Here is a 6,300-nt window from a genome sequence, read left to right as displayed (position 1 = left end):
TTTGAAAAATTTATTGGTTAAGAGTAAAATAAAATGGCAGTTTGCGCTAAAGGCGATCAGGGACGAGACATGTACTGTCAGCAGATCCCTTTACAACTCTATGATCCTTTCCCACTAGGAGGCAGCAACATGTTGAAAGTTGTTTTGTGGAACGGAAATCAGTTTGTAGCTCAAATCAACTTCTGGCATGACACCGGTCGATGGCGAGCAGAGCTGCTTGGGACACTTTTTTTCGAAGCAAGCATCCAAGACACCAAGATAGGCTTTTTATAGGTGAGTGCTCAAGGTTACGTTATTGAAATGTTGTCCATTTGCAAGCAAGCTGTAGCTGGCCTGCTAGCTCGCTAGCTATGGCTTCCCTACAACAACAACGAGCGGACAGTTTACTCAAAACATTAATTAATTTCTGAACCGTTGGTGATAAAGAAGAGCAGTAAACTGCATTTGAATTGCATGGATTTCTCTCAGGGTTGTTGATATAAGATAAATGTTGACAAAATGTAATGTTTGCCGTTAGTTGCTGATGTTTAGTATATTCTGGGTGTATACAAGGCCTTTAGTGGTACATTCCGTCTGTATTGTCATGATAAATGAGCAGTAACTCACAGAAGAAAAAGTGTATTTGCTCAAGACTTCACATGTAGCTTCAAAACACCTTAGTACAACTTTTCCAAATGAAAAAAAAAGAAGAAAATTCCATGGTTGACTAGGGAGGTATTCAACATAACAAGTTTATTTTTACTGGGCCATTTTTGTTTTTGTTGTTTTTTGTGAAATATGGCATCATTTATGCTGTAGGCATGTACTTTACTTATGCATGTAGCCCTTTTTTTAAAAACGTATTTACTACAATTTTTTTGAGAAGTACTGTACATTTACATATTTTATATTTCCTAATATAATAATATAGCTGTCTTATGTTGGTGTGGGGGGTGGGGGGTACGTGAAGGTATAGAAGTTTAATACGTGCACATAGAAGTTTAATATCCATACTGTAGAACAGACAACATAATAGTGGTTACAATGCGGTAGTGCCATACAAGTTAAGTTTACTGTTGACTTTTTTTTTACCTGTTGAAGACTCTTCACGAACAGCATCAGGAGAAAATTCAACGTGCAAGGTGGTGGGGAAGAAAGAAAGAGGGCCTTCAAGGAGACCCCATTCTACTCTGTAATCACAGGTAAATAGAAAAACTGTGTACTATTTCTTTGGAAATTGCTTCATGTTAAAAATGTGTGACTGACATGACATACATTAACAACAATTTGTCTGGACTGTACCAGGTAATCTCTGTAATACTGACAGTTATGAAACTTCACTGGTGCATTCTGTCCTACTGTTTAACCCACTTCCATTTGTTCACACAATAGTGTGCTGCAGCCTCAGGTGGCTGTGCCCAGGGCCCGTTAGGTGCTTGTTCAGGGCACCATGGACAGGGCGGGTGGTGAACCTGTGACCCTTCGAACCCCGGTAGGAGGGACAGGAGGAGTGCCTGCTCCGGACTGTGCCAGGCTGCACCATGCATCAAACTTGTAAAGTGCTCCTGGACGAAAAGGATTTATTGAAACATTCACAATTTAAATCCTCCACTGTTATACTATCAACACATATACACTCAATTTTCTCTATGTAAAGAAACACAACTTTGCTATAAAATACCATTTAACTTTTTCATCATTCAGCCAGTACTGAGTTAATGGTTTGTTTGATTACTAAATCTAAATTGACAATAACCACTGTTACAGATAAACATAGCTCAGACTACAAATCACATATGCTTCTTAAGGGCATGTTTCCTGTTTCAATTTTTAAATCCTTTACTCTTCTGGAAATGCATGAGCTTACAGATTTTTAACTTGTTTTTAACCAATTTTTTAAATTATGAAATATAAGTTTTTAACATCAGCTTTCAACATTTTTACAGTACATGAAATCCGTTTTTAACCGTAACTTTTAACTTTCTTCCACAATATCACACACTTGAAAATATAAAGACTTCCTTAAAATGTTCAAGGAGCTAAAAATAAACCTCTGCTTGACATGACTTAAGTTACAATAGGTGACGTCATCAGGCCCGAAAATGAAGCTGCTACCTTGTACACGTGTCTACATATTCATAACACAAGCTTATTACCGGACATTAAAACATTCAGCGACATGCACTTCAGTTACTTAGCTTAATTTATTATTTCACCAACCTGGAAACAGGAGAAATGAATGAGACAAAGAAACTCCACGGCTGTTCTGTCTTCTCGCTCAGCAGACAGAGGAAAGCTACAAAGCGAACCAAACAGACGTAAAGCCCCTGGGGCCATGTAAACACCACACTGCCCCCTGCTGACGAACACACATTACTTCTCCTGGTTTGTACATAAAATACTTTAGTGCAATGTTAGTGAATACAGGTTGACTATCCCTTGAATAAACACTCAAAACATTAAATATGAAATTACAAAAACTACCACAAATTTGATAACACTTTCGTGGGCATCACATATGTTTAATAGACGTTTACGACATCTAGATTCTGTAATGGGGTTTAACCCTCTATGGTACGCATTATGATGCCAGTTAGGAAAAAAATGTTTGGAGTGTTTTTTTTTGTCTTAAAATAGACTAAATAAATATAATCTAAAGAATTTTTAATTTTTTTTTTATTTTTGAAAGTTTTTGGGCTTTGTTGCCTGTAGGCAACATTGTACCATAACAGTAAAAAATGAAAGTGACTTTTTGTTCAATTTGAACATCATTTATGTCCTAAACATGTATAAAATATTTAAAAGCATCAACAGGTTACAATATATACCATTGTAAATTTGAAAACATTAGAAAAGGAACTCTTTTGAAGGGTTTGTTGTCTGAACGATGGCTGTAGGCAACATTGTACTCTTGTGGAACAACAAATTGAAATGAATGTTTTGAAGAGTCAAAGCGTAATACTTTAAAGAAAGTATTCAAACAAAGATCATAACCATTAGAAGTGCGATTTCTACCCTCTTCTTCTTCAAAGAGGCTATAACGTGGCTGAATTCATTCTGTAAATGGAGGCAAATGTGTATAAGCAATTAAGACAGGCAAAGTTCACTACAATAGTAGACTGTGGTCTACAGAGTACAGTAATAGCCTGAACCTACTGCAGCCAACATCAAATTTATCTTTGTTAAATTGTACAAATCAACATAAAATGATGATGAATGGCATGTTTTTGAACATAATACCTAAACACACAATACTCACACAGTCTCATGCTGCCATCGTGATTCCATAATGGTTCACTGTTGCCTCAAGGCAACATATGCAATTTACCATTATAGTACATTGTTGCCTCAGGGCAACAGTTGCATTTTAACATGTTTCCATTATTTAATTAGCAAATAAATTGCATGGAACTATCAAAAATTAAAGTTTACTCATCTATTAGTGTGAATATATTTTTTCCAGATGGAAAAGGGCCAGGAAATTATGTTTTCAGACGATTTCTGTGGTGCAAAATGGCAAAGCTGTTTCCTTTGAATTAGTCTGCAAAAAAGGGTTCTAAGATGGTCTCCTGAAAGTCATGTGTCAAATTAAAGCATTGTGATTGGTTCCCTATGGTTTTCCCTCTTTCTTAAAGTATTCCATCATTCAAAGGGATGCATTGTGGAGATTTAGCAGATTGAAAATGGGTATGTTGCCTGACATGACTTAAGTTACAATAGGTGACGTCATCAGGCCCGAAAATGAAGCTGCTACCTTGTACACGTGTCTACATATTCATAACACAAGCTTATTACCGGACATTAAAACATTCAGCGACATGCACTTCAGTTACTTAGCTTAATTTATTATTTCACCAACCTGGAAACAGGAGAAATGAATGAGACAAAGAAACTCCACGGCTGTTCTGTCTTCTCGCTCAGCAGACAGAGGAAAGCTGCAAAGCGAACCAAACAGACGTAAAGCCCCTGGGGCCATGTAAACACCACACTGCCCCCTGCTGACGAACACACATTACTTCTCCTGGTTTGTACATAAAATACTTTAGTGCAATGTTAGTGAATACAGGTTGACTATCCCTTGAATAAACACTCAAAACATTAAATATGAAATTACAAAAACTACCACAAATTTGATAACACTTTCGTGGGCATCACATATGTTTAATATACGTCTAAGACATCTAGATTCTGTAATGGGGTTTAAATATGGTATAAAAGTAAACACCTGGCAAATGTCTAAATTTTAGACATCTATAAATTTACGTTTATAAGCATATAAGACGGCTGGTCTAAACTTAGACGTCTAAAAAACTTTCATTTTTAGACCAGTGGTAGACCAATTTTACCCTACCTGAAAATTAAACGTAATCATGATATTTTAAAACACAACAAAAAAAGAGAAAACACAACAGCAAAAAAACAAAATACAACTGCAAATCCGAAAACGACAGCAAATCAGAAAACACAACAGCAAAAAAGAAAACACAACGGCAAAATGACAAAAAGAGTAAATACAACAACAAAAGAGAAAACACAACGACAAAAGAGAAAACAACGACAAAAGAGAAAACGCAACAAAAGGAGAAAACACAACGGCAAAAGTAAAAACACAACACAAATTACTAAACACTGTGATATATTATCTTCTTCAAAAAAGCGTTGAATAAGGTCAGCTGGACTTGTAGACCAGCTGACCTTATTCAACGCTTTTTTGGATTACCATGACCTGGATGACTGAGAACCTTCACAGACATATTATCTTCTTGTTTTTCTCTTCTGTCCCCTTTCCTGTTTTTGGTGTGTTTGGAATGTGTACCAAGTTTAAAGGTCAAGAGGGTATTTACCAGATGTTAACTTGTAAAACTAACTAGATGTAAGGAGATAAGTTCTCTTTGATTGTAAATGGGGGCTCTTGGGGATGAGAACCATATATAAGATGACTGTGGGAGCTGAATAAGAGAGGGGATTCGACAATTGGCTGGAGATTTTGACGCCGTTCTTTTTTGTATTAAACCTTTTTAAATGCAAGAGAAGACTTGTCACCAGTGATCACTTCTTTCTTCAGCACACTTCAGCACATCAATATACTACATACAACAACACAACAACAAATTACTAAAGACAACAGCAAATCAGAAAATGTTTACGTTGTGAAATGTCGAAAGCATATCAAGTACCATGTTATATTCATGTCCGGCATCAAAGTATTCCTTAATAGCAGCACATACCTGCTCATTTGTGGCGCTCATGTTTTCAAAAGGTAAAAAAAAAAAAAAACGTCTTTTCCAGTGTAAAGAACGGATCAGGGGTCCATTTCACAAAGCAGGTTCAACAAACTGAGTCTAATCCTAAACTCTGAGTTAATTTACTCTGAGATAAAAAAACTCTGAGTTTGAATGAATTCCTTTATCTGTAAGGATTGAAACGGGTGTAACCCTTAAATTGACAAAGAAATACAGTAATATTCTCCTAAATGTTGGGACAAATCAAACCCACAAAGACAACCAATTACACCACCCAGAGGAGGCATTCACAGTCTTAGGCAAGAGGCTGAGACGCGATACTCACAACAGCTTGGAGAATATGTGTCCCTTCTCCACACCCTCACTCTCACTCATGGTTTGGGGCCAGAATGCCAGCTGGGAGATGTGCACGGGCACGTGAAAAGCAAAACTGCTACAACCTGTTTTTATCCAGCTCATCCTTCTGTGTGTGTGTCTCATGCAGTTTCTTAGAAAGCTTTGCAGGAGCACAGTTAACACATTATCAGGGGAGAGCGCAAACGCAGCCCCCCACTACCAGAAATTATGCAGTCGAGAGTCCCACTCTCAGGAACTCACAGGGGTCAGCACGACCCAGAGTGCAATGGCTGACCTTAGCCCTGGGTGAACCGCCTTCTTGATCATGGTATCTCCCTTGCCAGGTAAGTATGGGTGGTAAAAGTCGCAGGCAGGGGAGTCTGTCCCTGACACACTGCGCAGACCGATGGTGCTGACAATCTACGTGTTAATAAAGCCAGGTCTTACAGGTGCCTGTAGCCATCTGCTACGCTGCTGTTGTCTGGAACTCTGTTGGTTTCAATTCCGCATTTGAATGAGATGAAGATAGCGAGCCTACCCCATCGACCTGCAGGCAGTCCTTAAAGCAGTGTGGCCAGACGTGGTACCTGCTCACAGGCGATGCTGAAATCTCAGCACATTCCGTTTGGACGGCATAACGAACTTAAACAATATAAGTGTACAAAGAGTAGCACGATGTCCCTTTAAATGTAAAGTCAGGTGACTCCAAAGGTTTAGGGCTCAGTAGGTAATGTATGGTGAT

The 6,300-nt window shown here is 38.0% G+C and overlaps 1 non-coding gene across 1 annotated transcript; it reads right to left on the bottom strand.

Annotated features, from left to right (window-relative positions):
* Window positions 1-5,746: 5,746 nt before the first annotated feature.
* Window positions 5,747-5,910, bottom strand: LOC125015580. Its single transcript, XR_007113619.1, has one exon. It is a non-coding gene; the product is annotated as a U1 spliceosomal RNA (small nuclear RNA).
* Window positions 5,911-6,300: the final 390 nt, after the last annotated feature.

Source organism: Mugil cephalus, chromosome 10, assembly GCF_022458985.1.
Source record: "Mugil cephalus isolate CIBA_MC_2020 chromosome 10, CIBA_Mcephalus_1.1, whole genome shotgun sequence".
Taxonomy (NCBI): domain Eukaryota; kingdom Metazoa; phylum Chordata; class Actinopteri; order Mugiliformes; family Mugilidae; genus Mugil; species Mugil cephalus.
Note: the sequence above shows the minus strand (reverse complement) of the source record. Positions and strands in the feature narration are given on the sequence as shown.